This window comes from Spermophilus citellus (assembly GCF_964194105.1).
Source record: "Spermophilus citellus genome assembly, chromosome: 1".
In the NCBI taxonomy this organism is placed as follows: Eukaryota; Metazoa; Chordata; class Mammalia; order Rodentia; family Sciuridae; genus Spermophilus; species Spermophilus citellus.
In genome coordinates this window covers 119,428,149-119,445,269 of record NC_138182.1, presented here as the reverse complement: position 1 = coordinate 119,445,269, position 17,121 = coordinate 119,428,149, and the positions used below count along the sequence as shown (strand labels likewise).

Below are 17,121 nucleotides of genomic sequence, written 5' to 3'. Positions count from 1 at the left end.
AGGATAATAGAACTCCTAAATAATTAATTGGAAAATTTAATTGTACTTTATCTATTGCTATCTCTAGATTATAATTTTTTAATAAGTTTTTAAGTGTGGCATAACATTCTAGCAATGTGTTTTTATCTTTATGTGCTAATAGTACATCATCCACATAATGAAATATTTGTAGTTCAGGATTTTGATTATTAAGTGTCTGGATTGCTTTGTTAACATAAATTTGACACATAGTTGGGCTGTTAGCCATCCCTTGAGGGAGTACTTTCCATTCATATCTCTGATCAGGACCTTCATGATTCAGTGCAGGGATAGTAGATGCAAAATGTGGACTGTTGTCAGGATGAATTGGAATTGAAAAAAAAAAAACAATCTTTAATATCGATAGCTAAAACATACCAGGTTTTGGGCAAAGCAGATAATTGGGGAATCCCCGATTGAGCAGGTCCCATAATAACCATCTCATTATTAATGGCTCTTAAATCTTGCAATAATCTCCATTTACCAGATTTCTTTTTAATGACAAAAATGGGAGTATTATGGGGAGATACAGAAGGTTGTATATGTCCCTCTGCTAATTGTTGTTTGACCAGGTCATGGGCTGCTTGTATCTTTTCTTTAGTCAGGGGCCACTGAGAAACCCATACTTGCTCTTTCTGATTTCCAAGTAATTTTTATTGTCTCAGTGACCCCTTCTGAAAACCCAATCCATGTCTATTTATTCCTTGATCTATTTGAATTGGTGCTACTCTACCTTGTTCTTGTTCTCCTAATCTTTTTCCTTTCCTAAAACCTTGTCTAGCTCTAATAGTGGGCACATTTGGATTGATGTTACTTGTTAATGTCAAACCTAATTGATCTAGGACATCTCATCCCCATAAATTTATAGGAAGATGATCCAATACATATGGTTGTATAGTTCCCTTACATCCTTCAGGATCCTTCCAATCTAATACCATTGCACTTCTATGGGGATTAGTCATCACTCCTAGGCCTTGAAACGTTTGAGTGGCTTGTTGTAACAGCCAATGTTTTGGCCATTCTTGATGAGATATGATGCTAAGGTCTGCACCTGTGTCCAGTAGCCCATTAAATTCATGTCCTTGAATATTTAGTTTTAGCATTTGGTGAGAATCTATATTTAAAGACAGCATAGCTAAATTTACACCTGTGGAGCCTAATCCCCTGGAACCTCTCTCTATAGTATGGCTGGAAAATTTATCATACAGGCTTGGTATTATTAATAACTGTGCTATTCTATCTCCTGGTGAAATTACTGATATACCCCTTGGAGAACTGGCTATAATTTTTATTTCACCTTCATAATCGGGATCAATTACCCCAGGACTTATCATAAGTCCTTTTAGAGTGGAAGAACTGCATCCCAATAATAAGCCTACTCTTCCTTTGGAAAGAGGTCCTTTTACCCCTGTGGGAATGATTTGAACTCCCATCTCTGGAGTTAGTACTGCTCTGGCGGAGGAGCAGATGTCCAATCCTGCACTCCCTCTGGTTTGTCTGATGAGAAATCTAATGGACAATGTGTCCTGGGCACTACCCTGATCGTGTCGCTGCGTTCCTCCAGTGCCCCGTATATTCGTGGTCTTGGGCCCCAGAGCATTGGGCCCCCCTGTACGTTTTTGGCAATGGAGCCCAATGCTTTTCTCCATGATATCATGGGTAAACACCTGGTTCTTGTCTGTTTTTTGATAATGGAGTACCCTCTATGGTGGTTTGAGAATGGCATTCATTAGCCCAATCTCCCTCTACTGCATCATGGGCAAATACCCGGTATTCTACTCCTTTGACACCTACCTTTGTTAAACCCTCCTCCTATGGGGCAATTCCTTTTAAAATGTCCTGTTTGTTCACAATTGTAGCATGTTTTTGGCCTGACATCTAAAGCCTGTTGTACTGCAGCTGCCAAGACTTGCCCTTGTTCATTAATGTCTCTACATAATTTAATATATGTATTTAAATCTCCATGTTTCCATGGTCTAATGGCCTCCTTGCACCATCTGTTTGCTTGCTCAAAGGCTAGCTGTTTAATTAATGGCATTGTTTGTTCTGTGTCCCCCAAAACTCTGGTAGCTGTTTGAATAAGCCTATCAACAAATTCAGTGTAAGTTTCATTAGCTCCTTGTATTATCTTAGATAATTGACCTTGTAAATCTCCATTTCCTTGTAAAGTCTTCCATGCCCTAACTGCATCTGCAGCAATTTGTGAATATATAGTAGGATCATATTCAATTTGTTGCCGTTGACCCTCATAAGGTCTTTTTTCCTAATATCATATCTAGATTTCTTTGAGGGTAACCGGCTGCTGCATTTCTCCTAGCCATCTCTGTGCAAAATTCCTCATTGGCAACCTTCCATAACAAATATTGTCCTCCATTTAGCACAGATTTACACATGCTAGCCCAGTCTTCTGGAGTCATGTCCAAGTTGATAATGGATTCTACCATGCTTACAATGAAGGGTTCTTGGGGACCATAGGTTGTTACAGCCTCCTTTAACTTCTTCACTGTTTTGAAATCTAAAGCACGGTGAATTCACTGCCCTCCTGCCTGCTCAAGTACAGGGCATGCTAATTTTTGAGGTCCTGTCTCAAGATCCCATCTATCAACTACAGGGTTTGAGAGCCCCATAGGATATTTTGTCTCTATAGGTGGAGCGGTTGGTTGGACACTTACACACTCTGGTGATAGAAATGTGTTAGTAGCAGCCTCCTGTTGTAACTGTTTCCCTGATAGTTCTTCCTCCTTTAAATTTTCTTCCTCTGTCTCACTAGCTCGAGAGACCTTCTCTTTTACTTGATCTAAAATGTCTTTCTCCATGATCTGAACCTCTAACAATTTACTTAACACTCTTTTGGTTTGTTTTTTACTGATTTCTAATCTGCTTTAAAGATAACGCAACCCAACAAGATAACACAAAACAAAACTGAAACAGAATGAAACAAAAATGGAACAAAAAATCATTATATCAATTTTCCTATTTTCTTGACATGTGCATTTGTGTATATTTCTATCTCTTCCTCAGGGGCAAACAACTTCAAACCTGGAGCCAACCATTTTTCCCAGTTTTCCTGAGAAAGTTCTAGGGATAGGAAGCTTGAAACAAAAACAAAACAAATCAAAACAAGAACACATTGTTTTTTGAAATGGTAACCAATTCTCTTGCCTTCCCTCAGGGACGAGCAATTTACCTTATCACCTGAGGTTCACCTGAGGGTAAGTGATAAGGTAAATTGCTCGTCCCTGAGGGAAGGAGAGAGAATTGGTGTTCACCTGAGGGTAAGTGATAAGGTAAATGCAGCAGTCTTGCTGGGCATAAATCACAAGCCACTCAAGCAGTAACAAACTTTGTTTCTGAACTCCACCAGCACACTCCACACACGCTCCCTGGGAACTTCCCCGAATGCCATGCGGCTCCTCCAGGGAATACCAACTGGAAAATCCCTCCTCCGGCACTTCCCCAACCAATGCAAACTCTTCAGGCATCCCCGCAAGGCTCAACTGGAACTCAACGGGAACTCCGCGAGAACTCAAAAGTCATTCTCTTAATGGCTCGCTGGCGTCATTTCTCAACCACTACTTCTGGAAAAAATGCCATGCGTTATCTCAACTCGGCTGTGGCTCTCAACAGGCAGCACCAAGGTGGGTTGATCTTGGGATGCACTTTTGCCAATATTTGATGGACAAGTTTGTGCATATGATGTTGGACTAACTGTTGTTCTTGTCAGCAGTATGTGAGTACACTGATTTTTCTCAGCTGTAGCTACAAGAGTTCCAACAACTGACCTGAAGTTTAAGGCTAATCAATATCATTTATTCTCTTTTAAAATTTGATTTATCCATTTTAAAACAACCCACACTTTCAATCACACACTTGAGAGGACATTCCTTTCTCCTCACATTGGTTCAGAGGCTCCCCTTACAGTTGGTATGAAGGTAGGAAAATTCAAGTTACCATGTATCATGTCTTCTGGGCTCTGATCTCCTCCAGTGTCTCTTTTGCTCTTTCCACATCTTTTCTCTGCCTGGCTTAGTGTCCCCAAACACACTAGGGGAGCTGCAACTCCAGCTGGGTGGCCCTTTGCCCTCAGTGCCTGGTCCAGCTGTGTGCACTCAGGTCCAGAGGGCTGAGTCCATTTATTTTTTCTGTCTTAATTTCACTCATCAATATTTTGTAATTTTAAGTGTACAGATTATTCACTTCTTAGGTTAAATTCAGTCTAATTAGTTTATATTTTTTAAAAATTTGTTATTTTTTAATTATCAATGACAGTACAGTGTATTTTGACAGATTTATACAAACATGGAATACATCTTATTCTAATGAGAGTCCCAGTCTTTTGAAGCATATACATAAGTTGATGTTACTGTAAATATGATGGTTTTTCTTGATTGATTTTTTGGTAGTACATTAAAATGAACAGAAAAGCCACTGGTGACAAATTTATCAAAATAAAAATTTCTTCTCAATCTCAACCTCTTCTGTAGTTCAATGCATATAAACCCTCTATAGTTGTTCCTCATTAATTTCTGAGAATTGGTAATATTATACATTCTTTTTTTTACAGTTTCCCCTGTGTGTAATAAGCAATAGTTAATACCAGTCACTGGGTCCTTCTGTTTTATCACAGGTCATATTCAGAACCAGCTGCTTTGAAGGCTTCAGGGATGCTTGTGTTGGCCAGGCACAGTTCCCTACCAGAAGTCCACATCCTCACACTGCGAGATCCAGCTCAGAACCCCCAATACCAAGGTCCAGCTCAGAACCCCCAATACCAAGGTCACTAGCAGACCCTCCTGTCAGAGGTCTCTTCTACAGCTTTGAGGGGTCATGTCTCCCCTGGTCCCCAGCATTTACCTGATGTGCTACATTTCCAATGGTAGTAACTGCTTATCTCTGAATTTATTTATGGAACTCTTTTTACTTATTTTGCCTTTTTTGTTATTTTTAATTGTACATAAAGATTCACTTTAGTATAATTATACACACATGGAATTTAATTTATTCTATTATAGTCTTGGATTCCCTCTTTCCCTTCCTCATTCTCCCGATTCCCCTGTTCTATTCTACTAGTCTACAGTATCCTCATCTGTTTATTTATTTATTTTTAAAATTTATGTTTTCATTGTAGTTGCACACAATACCTTTATGTTGAGGGCCACAGACAAGTCAAGATGGTTTCTGGCACTTTGCCAGGGGGCGTGGTTTGAGAAGTAACACCAGCGAGCCATTAAGATGATGGAGATTTCTTAATGACTGACTGCTGTATCTAGATGATGTTAATTAAGTTAAGCTGTGTGTAATTATTAAGATAATGAGGATTCCTTAATGACTAATTGATGTATCTAGATGATGTTAATTGAAACAAGTTGTGTATAATGAGTTAGGTTTAAATACCTCTGCTGTCCTACAATAAAGTGGCTCCCACTGTTTCAACCTTCACAAGTTGCTTATCACCCCCCCCCCCCGGAATTTTGCCCAGCCAGACTGCGGCTCCTTTATTGCATTTATTTATTTTTATGTGGTGCTAAGGATCAAACCCAGGGTCTCACACGTGCTAGGTGAACACTTTACCACTGAGCCCCCACCCCAGTCTCTGTTTATTTATTTTTATTGGAATTTTATAGATGCACATAGAGATGGAATCCACAGTAGTACATTTTCACACACTCATGACCCTTTCCTATCCCTTCTCCCTTTCTCTGGATTTTCTTCTTCTATTCCACATATCTTTCCTATGTCTTTATAATATCCAACCCAACTTGCCTCCTTACTTTCCTCTAGATTCTGCATATGAAAGAAATCATTTGACCCTTGAATTTCTGAGTCTGTCTTATTTCACTTAGCATGATTTTTTTTCCTCCACCCATTAACCAGAAAATGTCACAATTTAATTATTTCTTTTAAATGAATAAAACTTTACTGTGAAGATATATCACATTTTCCTTATTCATTCATCTGTTTACCAGCATCTGGACTAGTTTCATAACTGGATATAGTGAATTGTGCTTCCATAAACTTTGATATGGCTGTATTACTGTAGTTACTGATTTTAGTTCTTTTGCATAAATAATGGGATAGGATAGCTGGGTCATAGGATGATTCCACTAATATTGTGAAAATGGCTGTACTACCAGAAGCATTAAACAGATTTAATGCTATTCCAATTAAAATCCCAATGACATTCTTCATAGAACTAGAAAAAGCAATCAAAAAATTTATTTGGAAAAAAATAAAAGGCTCAGAATAGCCAAAGCAATTCTTAGCAAGAAGAGTGAAGCAGGAAACATCACAATATCAAACCTTAAACTGTACTACAGCGCTATAGTAACAAAAATGGCCTGGTCGTGGCACCAAAGGAGACATGTAGACCAATGGTACAGAATAGAAGACACAGAGACAAATGACAGAAACTTCTGCTTCAACAGAGGAACTACTGGGAGACACCTCACATCCCATTCATAACATTTACTGCTGGCCCCTCAAACCCCATGTCAATTTCACAATGCAAAATTAATTTAGTCCATATACAAGTGTTTCACAATCTTAATAATTCCAGCAGTGCCCCAAAGTGAAAGTCCAAAATCTTTCCTGAAACTGTAGGTGAACTATTGGCTGTGAACCCACATAAAACATCAAAAGAAGTTACAAGCATCCAGTATTCACTAGCAGAGAGTAAATCTTCCAATAGCAAAAGGCAGTAATAAGGGCACATAAAGAATGGATTAGGGGTGAGGAAATGCAAAACCCTGTTGAACAAATATGTCCCTCAACTCCACCTATAATTCCTCATGTAGCATATAAGACCCTTGAGTACAAAAAGATATTTCCAAAGTGCTTAGGTATTCCTGCTCTTTGGCTTTGCCATTTGCAGAGCACAGGCAAATGCTCTCTTTTCCTTTAGCTATCTCTGTAGCCAGCAGCTTTTCTTGGCCTTCAGTTCATGCTTTTGGTAACCTCTAATTTCTGGAAATCCCATTCAAACTTTGGCTTCACCTTCAGAGCTTCACCTATCACCTGCTCAGGGGAAGCCTGCAGGGCCTCAGACCCTGCTACAGTTTGATTGGCATATGAAGCCTTTTTTTGAGATGGTGGTGAAAGGCAGCCTGACCCCTTAACTTGAGCACCCTGCATTCCTGCAGAGCCAGCACAGTGTAAATAGTGGCAAAGTCTGTTGTCAGCTTGTGCTTCAGTTGGGTTCCTGAAATTACTGCTGTGATGATTTCTGAATGTCTTCCTTGCTGAGCAGGGAAAACTCACTTTCTGGGCCCCTGTGCTAGTGGGGTGGCCCCAAGACAATTTGGAAGGGAATTTGTCTTCTACATCCATGAGTGTACAACAGTGGTGGTCTTGCAAATTCCTTACATGTCCTCAGCCTCTTCTATATAGTGTCAGTTTGAAATACTTGACATCTCTTAAGGGACTGCAATGTCTTTACCACCACACCTTCCTTGGCCATTATCTCAATGATCACGTTAAAAATCTTATCAAATATGGATTTTAACTCTACTAAAATAAGCAACTGCTTTCTTACAATGCTAAATGTCTCTGGTATTGATATGAATATTGGAAAAGCTATTTAAAACATGAAAAAATGTAATGGTTATGGCATAATATTGTCAGTCATGAATATTACCTGAAAGCACTCAGTAGATTATGTTACCATAATGTCTTGTTGGTGGCTCTCTTTACAATAGATATTACCACACAATTTATCTTACTATAAAAATGTGTTTCTTTGTACTAAACTAGCACACAAAGTAAAGTTTTTCTAAATTCTGAAGAAATATCATATTATACCCACATACCAATAGTGTTTTTGTGTAATTTGACACAAGCTGTGAAATATCATGAAGTTCTTATATCAATATTTTCTTTTTTGCTTTCCTTCATCACCAATTCTTTCAATATAAAATATCTTATAACATAAGGTAAACATCCAAAGTCTTCGTCAAGATAGATACATATCATTAGGGATGGTTTTGCAATTTAATTTCATTCTTAATTCATAATAAGTATGATCTTTACCCACCTAACTTAACTCAAAAATTGTTGATACAAGTCACCCATAGATGTTCAATAAGCTATATTTCTGGAGGAAATGCATGTAAATATGGAGTTTGCAGAATTCATCTGGGATTCTTTGAAGGTCTTTCTGCTCTAGCAGGGAACACTGGAGCAGTGAGAACCAGAAACTATAGACACAGTGTGTGGATGGAGCTTGTGTTCTGTTTGGATCCTGTTAAGCAAGTCAAGGCTTCCTGTAGCATCCAGTGCTGGGCTGCTCACTGGTTCCCAAGCATTCCCCTATCTGCAAACTTTAAGAAATGCCTTTACTAATCAATCAAATATGTTCAGGCTTTTAAATTTACCTAGGTAATAATCACATTGGTTTTTTTCCTATTAGTGTACTGTTGAATAAAATTGTTTCTCAAAAGTTAGAATTTGATGTAATATTTTCATATTATATATATATATATTTTCTCTTTTTGTTATATAAGTATTCCTAGGTAACTTGATATGATCATATGTCATTTATAATTCATAGTTGGAAAGCATATGTCAATGAGGACACTAGAATGTTTGGAGAGAAATAACGTTTGTGAGATGATGAAAGATTGCCACAAGACTGGGGAAGTGGCACACCCCTGCAATTCCAGTGCATCAGGAGCTAAGGCAGGAGAATAAGAGTTTCCAAGCTGGCATCAGCAACTTAGTGAGACAGTAAACAACTTATTAAGACCCTGTTTTTATATTAAACACATAAAAGTCTGGGGATGCTCCCCTGGATTCAATCGCTGTTCAGGAAAAAAAATAAACTGCCACGAGGTTTTAGGAAACAAGTACAGATAGATGTTTAAAAGTTCAGTAAAGTGAGACGATTTTAAGTGTTCACATCATCAGACACTGAGGCCAGACAATTACAGTGTGGGAGGAAAACAGTCCAAAAGATGTCCTGCATTTCAGCCTTGGGGCTTGGTTCCTAACACTGGGTCACTCATGAACAGGTGGGGTTTCTTCCCCAGAAGTTGGGTTTATTGTCAGGACACAAGGGGTGGTAACAATGCCCCCCCCCATTTACTTCTTGGAAAAAGAAACTCTTCTCTTTTTTTCATGTTCTAGATGGAGAGGGATATTATTGTGTTTCTCTCTGGATTTTTGGTCACAACTTCTTTAGGATTTGATTTTTGTATATTTTCAAATAATTAATTGACAAAATTATATATCACAGTTCTTGCATATTTGACACTGGCTCTGAGTAAGAATAGATTATGGAGTGTAAGTTATCTCTAGATTAAATTGTAAAATTTTCTCTGTCACAGTATTTGATCACATCAATGTTTATAGGAGCTCAAGTCACAATAGCTAAACTATAGAACCAAACTAGATGCCCTTCATATAGGTAAGAGGACATATTGGATGAATCTTTTATATATATATATATATATATATATATATATATATATATATATATATCCTAAAATTCTTTGAGGTTTTATATATATAAAACCTCAAAGAATTTTAGCAAATATGTTGAACTATATTTATTCACTAAATTATGCATTGATAAAAATAAGTGGGAACCAATGTAACAAAAGAAGTAAAAAGACCTCTACAATGAAAACAACAATACAAAGAAGGAATTTGAAGATGTCCTTAGAAAATGGAAAACCTCCCATGATCTTGGATAGGCAGAATTAATGTTGTCAAAATGACCATGCTACCAAAATCATTATACACATTTAATGCAATTCCTATCAAATCCCACTGTCATTCTTCATAGAAATAGAAAAAAGTAATTTTGAAATGCATTTGGAAAAATAAGAGATCCAGAATAGCGAAAGCAATCCTTAGCAAAAAGAGTAAAGCAGGAAGCATCACAATATAGAAATTTAAACTATACTACAGAGTCATAGTAACAAAAATGGCATGGTTTTTGCACGAAAATACACTTGTAGACCAATGGTACAGAATACAAGACATAGAGACAAACCCACATAAATACAGTTATCACATACTAAACAATGGTGCCAAAAATACATCAAAGAAAAAATAGCTTCTTTAACAAATAGAGCTGGAAAAACTGGAAATCCATATGTAGCAAAATGAAACTAAATCCCTATCTCTCACCCTGCACAAAACTCAACTTAAAATGGATCAAAGACCTAGGCATTAGACCCAAGACATTGTGCCTACTAGAATAAAAAGTAGAACCACATCTTCATCATGTTGGCTTAGGACATATTTCCTTAAAAAGATTTGTACAGCACAAAAAATAAAATCAAAGATCAATAAGTGGGATGATATCATCTAAAAAACTTCTTCACAACAAAGGAAAAAATCAAGAACATAAAGAGAGAGCCTACAGAATAGGAGAAAGTCTTTACCACATGTACATGAAAGAAATATATCCAAAAAACTTAACACCAAAGAAACAAATAACCAATCTGTTAGAAACTGAACAGACACTTCACAGAGGAGGATATACTGTTGATCAACAAATATATGAAAAAGTTTTCAACATCTCTAGCAATTAGAGAAATGCAAACCAAAACTACTCTGATATTTCATCTCACTCCAGTAAGAATGGAAATTATCAACAATAAAAGCAACATTACCTGTTGGTTAGGATGTGGGGGAAAAGGTACACTCATACATTGCTGGTGGGACCAAAAATTGGTGCAACCACTCTGGAAAGCAGTATGGATATTTCTTAGAAAACTTGGAATGGAACCACCATATATAACCCAGCTATCTCACTTCTTGTTTTATACCCAAAGAACTTAAATACAGCATACTATATGACACAGCCACATCAATGTTTATAGCAGCTCAAGTCACAATCCTAAACCCTAGACCCAAATTAGGTGCCCTTCAACAAATGAATGGATAAAGAAAATGTAGTATATGTACACAATGGAGTATTACTCAGCCTTAAAAATATAAAATTATGGCATTTTTGGGTAACAGATGGTGTTGGAGAATATCCTGCTAAGTGAAATTAGCCAATCCCCAAACACCAAAGGCAAACTGTTTCATTTGATATGCAGTTTTGATCCATTAACTGGGGGAACATAGGGAAGCATGGAGGAACTTTAGATTGTGCAAAAGGGAGTGAGGGGAAGGAAGGATGTAGGGGAGAAGGCTGTCAAAATGAGGCAGTCATTATTAACCTGTGTACATACACTTATGGTTGCACAAACCGTAAAACTCTGTATCATGTACCACCAGAGAAATAAGAAATTATACTCCATTTAGAATAATGAGTTAAAATGCGTTCTGCTGTCATGTGTAACTAATTAGAACAAATAATTAAAAATAAAAATGTATACAATGATAAAATTACAAATTTTATGATGTATCCATGGAAAAATATGGTAAATCACAAAAAAGATATCTTATAAAATAAAATAAATCAGCTCCTAATGATGTGATCCCAGTGTAGGCAGGGTTAGATGGAAATCTCAGATGTGAAGAGCTTTATCTAAGAACCACAAACAGGGAAATGAGGACAATCCTGAAATGCAATTTTATCATTTCTCTGAAAACAACTGTCTTTACATTACTCTCCTCACAGCTTCCTTTACCTGCTTGTTCCTGAGACTGTAGATGAGAGGATTCAGGAAGGGAGGAACCATGGTGTAAAAGGCAGAGAGAACCATATCCTGGAGGGTGTCAGAGGTTGCTGATGGTCTCAGGTACAAACTTGTGATGGAACTGAGGAAGACTGACACAACAAGGATGTGAGGGGTGCAGGTGGAGAAGGCCTTCCCTGGGGCTCTGGTGGGAAATTTCAGCACAGCAGCAAATATGTGAATATATGACATTATTATTATAGCCAAGCAGCCACCACCAATGATTATAATAGAGACAAGAAGGACCATGTTGCTGGTGGTGTCAGAGCAGGAGAGCCTCAGCAGAGAGGGGACATCACAGAAGAACTGATGGACCACGTTTTACTGGCTGAAGGACAGCTGTAATGTGTTCCCAGTGTGCACACCTGCATACAGCAGACCACTGAGCAGGGAAGCCAGGGTCATGCAGACACAAATCTGGGGTTCATAATGAAGAGGTACTGGAGGGGCTGGCAGATGGCCACATAGCGGTCCCAGGCCATGATTGTGAGAAATAGCATCTCCACATATGCACAAAAAATGACCAAGAAGATATGTATTGCACAATCAGCTACTGAAATGACCCTGTTGCCAGTAAGAGATTTGACACAGGTATTGAGGACAGTGACAGAAATGAAGCACATGTCTAAGATGGACAGGTTCCTGAGGAAGAAGTACATGGGTTTGTACAGGTGCTGGTTAGCAGTCGTGACTGTAACAATGAGAAGGTTCCCTAACAAGATACCCAGGTAGGTCATTGGGAATGCTGTGGAATAGAGGAAACTCAGATTCCAGCCATCAGGAGAGCCCAGGAGGAGAAATTCAGTTACCATGGTGACATTGGCCATTTACTTGAAATTCTGGTTATTTGAGAAGATGAAGAGTTAAAAAGAGGAAGTAAAAAACATCATTAATACAATTAGTTCACACATTCATGTCCAAATAGTTTTCTTATATTTTGTAGACACTTTGCCTGCAGAGGAAGGTATTCTTGGTTTTCTGATATGTTTAATCATTTCTGATCAGAGTACACCCCCCAGTGCTGGTGTGGAGGTCTGCAGCCCAACATCTGAGTTTGACCTTCAGGGCTTGTCCTCAGCTCCCCATCAGACCTCCCCTGACCTCCTGAGACTCCATGCAGAGCACTTCCAGGGTTGCCCAACTCCTCACCTGCATACCCACCTGTGTGACAGTTCATTGTTTAATGCTCTGTAGTTTACTTACCTTCATCCTCCTCCATAAATACAATTCAATATTATTTTGCCATTACCTCCACACCTAATAACTCAAATTATAAAGCAAATTGTAATATTTTTACATTTTTATGTAAAGATCTATATATATCATGTTGGAGTACTGATCACTATGAACATGAAAACATTTGACTCATGAGAAAACCATCTCAATAATTCAAATTTTCCATTCCAGCATCACAGGCCCAGTGTTGTGGAAAACTGAGGTGACCTGAGTGCCCCTTAACTCTGCTGAAGTCTCTCACTCTCCCTGGTGCTCCCCAGGATGGGGGTGGTGCTGTCTCCTGGACACACACCCTCAACCAGCCTGTCCCTGCTCCTGCTGGGCTCTCTATTCCTCTCCAGGTTATCAGGGTAAGGTCTTCAGAGCCTCAGGCCCCGAGCAGCTGACACTCTCCTCAACTTCTACTTTGTACCTTTAAATGTTCTCTCTCTGTGTTCACCACCATGAAGTTGAAGTTCCCTTTGTCTAGACAATAATTTATATTTTCCTTGTGGAACCTTCCATTATTTTTCTTTCTTTTTAATGGCATCATAATTATACAAAAAGATACTGAATGTATGTGCTAAAAGAATATTTTTCCCATGGTTACAATACTTCTACAGCAGGTTAGACCACCCATAGGTGACTCAATCCAGAATCACCCATATTGTCATTTCCTCTGCCCTCTGCAAACCTGGTCCTTCTCAGCACCTTCTAGGTTAACCACACTTACCCTTAGAAAAGTGATCTTCCTGGTGAGCCTCCCTGGGTTCCTCTGGAAATGTGTGTTCCCCTGGGTCAGGGGTGGGTAGCCAGACACAGGTAGGTTGGTGTTAATTTCACAGTGAGGGTGAAGTTCAAGGGGTCCTACTCTGTCTACCTGAACACTGTCTTGCCCCATCCCCAATTCTTCCCTGATACAAACCTGAGGCTCATTCCCGAATGACCCCCTTGTTCATAGAATACTCTGGAACTTGCTGACACAAGCCTTTCCTAACTGTGACCTAGTGATATAATTTTCTCCATTAATGTGTATTGGGCTTTAAAGAAGGCTCAAATGAAACTTTTCCTCTGGAAACTGCTTTACAATCTTAAACTTTTCCCCCTTCTGTGTAGTGTTAGAAATAGACATATTATATTGCCTTTGATTAAATCAGCATGTATTCAACACTCAGATCACTGGTGCAAATTCCTTGATTTGGGACCTTGTATTGTTCATCTTTTTAGTATCAACTGCATGACTTCCTTCACAGTGGTATGGAACTAATGCCTGGTGGCTTTGTTGATTGATCACTCCCCTCGACTGGATTTCTTTATGCTGCTGACTTACAGATGAAGAGCTCTCACGCATGCTCTGCCCCTTCTACACTGCTATAGCACACACAGTGCAGGATGGTGGGAGGTCATGCAAGCGTAGGTGCCCTGTGCACTTGCAAATGTGTACATTTCCACTTTATAGCAGTAATTGCTCAACAAGCATAACGATGAAACAAGTATGGCTACAACGATTACTGATGGTTACGTTTTGGAAAGAAGAAAAATATTGATATTTTCAAGTAAATTGATTACCATGAGAGAAATAATACAATAATACATTATGTAAAAATATAAATGCACATGACAAATTCAGAAGGTGATGGGTGATGAGACAAATGCATTTTAAAAACTTTGCAGGTTTTCAACTTTTTATACTGACTTCCAGGCACTATAGGAGTCCTTGCTTACCACCCCTAGACATTTGTGTCAAATATAAGATAAACATATATGTACACAGGATCTGGAAGTTGGCACAGAACTACAGAGACATTTTTTTGTTTCCACTTTTTATACTAAACCATGTACTATTTTTAGTTTTCCAATAAAACTTAGTAAATTGTCCAGTAAGCAGTTTGAATCATATGAATTTAATTGTTGTCCTTCATTGCTTATGTGTTTAACTACTTCTTGAAAAATTCTCATCTATATTTGACTTACTTTTTTCATGGATCAGTCTCACAGGAAACTTCAGATTATGGATATGACAAAATAAATATAGGACCACTACCTGATTTCCTGGGGTCCTCCAAGTATTCTTGTAGATCTCAAAAATGTGATTAGTTTCTTCACCTAGATTTTTTTTTAAAAATAAGAAATAAGTCTTCAAATTTTCTAATTTGACCTCACAATTTTAGCAATGTAGACAACTACATTGTCCTCTAATGAAAATGCTTATTGAAAATTCCCATAAACACCAAAAGTTGGTGTTATAAATAAAACAAAGTTCAGGTAACAAGAAGGTCAAGAATAGAATCATAAAGAGAAATTAGCATATTTTTAATGCCAGTAATTTGAAGAAGGGCTTCTGCAAATACTTTCGTGTGTTAGTGGAGAAAGCTGGGAGTTTTCTCTTTTGGTATTTCTCTGACAGTTCTTTACTATCAAGTAAGTAGATTGCATTAAAAAATGCAGTGGATTGTTTATGTTGTAAAATACAGGTTTTAATTATTTTCTAAATTACATTTTTACATATTAGCAATTATGGTTTAGTGTTATTGATCAGTCATTGAGGGATGCTGAGGAGTACTTTAGCACATCTGACCCTAATGTGCTTCTAAAGACTGCATGACCCTATTATTATATTTTTACCACTAGACACACATCTTCATTACACATGATATGCTTTTAGTCTAAAATGTGAACAATTATTGAAAATGCAAACATATTTGTGATTAGGACAAAAAGGTGACGTTGATGAATTCAAAATGCTTCTATGAAAATTGTATACCATATTGGATGTTTTTATTTTCAACAGCTACTGAAAAATATGAATGAATGTAATTTATATAAATGAATTCATATCTACCTCCCTGCCACCTGCAATGTATTTGGCATTTTGTTTCTGTTGCCTTAATATGAATATATTTCTTTGTCAGCCATCAAAACTGTGCAGATAATTTTGTGCATTTTCTACGTGTGTGGTAAGTAAAAACTATTTGAATAGAAGAATTTTAAACCAATAAGAGGTAACATGAAGAATTATCACATGTTACTTGCAAACACTGTGCAGATATCCACCACGCTCCAGGTATAATACTACTGAAGCACTGGAAATCAGAAAATAGTATCGTGTTTACAAGTCTTCATTGTTACTATAATTCTTTGAACAGTTAACCATTTTTTCCTGGGGTGGCTGACAATCTGGATGAAGCTCCAGTTTGTTGAGCAGAATAAAAATGAGGCTCAGAAGTGCCTGGACTCTAACTGCCAAGTACTCCCTCCTGAGTGTTTCCTGTTCTCCGGGGGGGGGGGGGGGAGCAGAACTGCGTCTCTCCTTGGTTTTTCCCATCAAATCTGTCTGCAACCAGGGTGCATCTGTGCAGTCAGCACAGTGCTATGTGGGATGTGGGAGGCTCAGTCACCTCTGCTTTATATGAACCTGGTGCCTGGCCAGTGGGAGCAGGACCCCAGGGAGCCCAGAGCTCAGCCTGCAGAGACAGCCAGAGGCCTGAGCACACCACCAGGCGGAGAGACCAGGAGAGAGGACCTGGCCACATGCCAGCATGGACAGTGGATGAAGCAGTGGAATTCCTTTGCTGGACATCTGTAGAGAAATGAGTAACACTAAGGAGAGACTGATGGTTCTCACTGTGTGTTTCCATCTTGCCCTCCTTCATCTCAGTGTGAATTAGGGGTATTTTGGTGTCAGATAATATTAAGGGTGGTGGGCAACTCTCATTCACTCACCAACCTGTAAATGGGAAACTTCTAACACTATCTGCAGTTTTGCTGCAAAAATTTCTTATCATTGAGATAAAATTCACATGACATTATGTTAACCTTTATAACAGTTCATGGTTATCAATTCAGTGTTATCTACCACATTACAAAATTGTGCAACTTCCAAATATATCTTCTTCCCAGATATATTTATCACTTTCAGTGAAACACTACCCATTGTCCCTATGTATCTTTACTTAAGTCACTTGAAGACTCTAAGTATAATCTCCATGTTTAAATTTATGTCTTGCATGTTTGGTTGAGTAGAATCATTCAGTATGGGTTCTTTTTTATGACTTGGGTCAGTCACATGTTTTTCAAATTAATCCACATTGTAGTATTTGTCACAAGTTTATTCTTTTAGAGAATGAATACTATTCCTTTATATATGTATACCAGCAACTTAAAAAGCCTATATATCTTTCTATAAGCAGTTGGTCCTTTGTTCTGTTATCATAGTGTGGAATTGCCAGTCATTGTCTTTGGGCTTCTCGTCTTT

At 38.1% G+C, this 17,121-nt stretch overlaps 1 pseudogene across 1 annotated transcript; it reads right to left on the bottom strand.

Annotated features, from left to right (window-relative positions):
- Positions 1–11,573: 11,573 nt before the first annotated feature.
- Positions 11,574–12,463, bottom strand: LOC308649267 (olfactory receptor 14C36-like; annotated as a pseudogene). Its single transcript has one exon. The product of its transcript is annotated as an olfactory receptor 14C36-like (transcript).
- Positions 12,464–17,121: the final 4,658 nt, after the last annotated feature.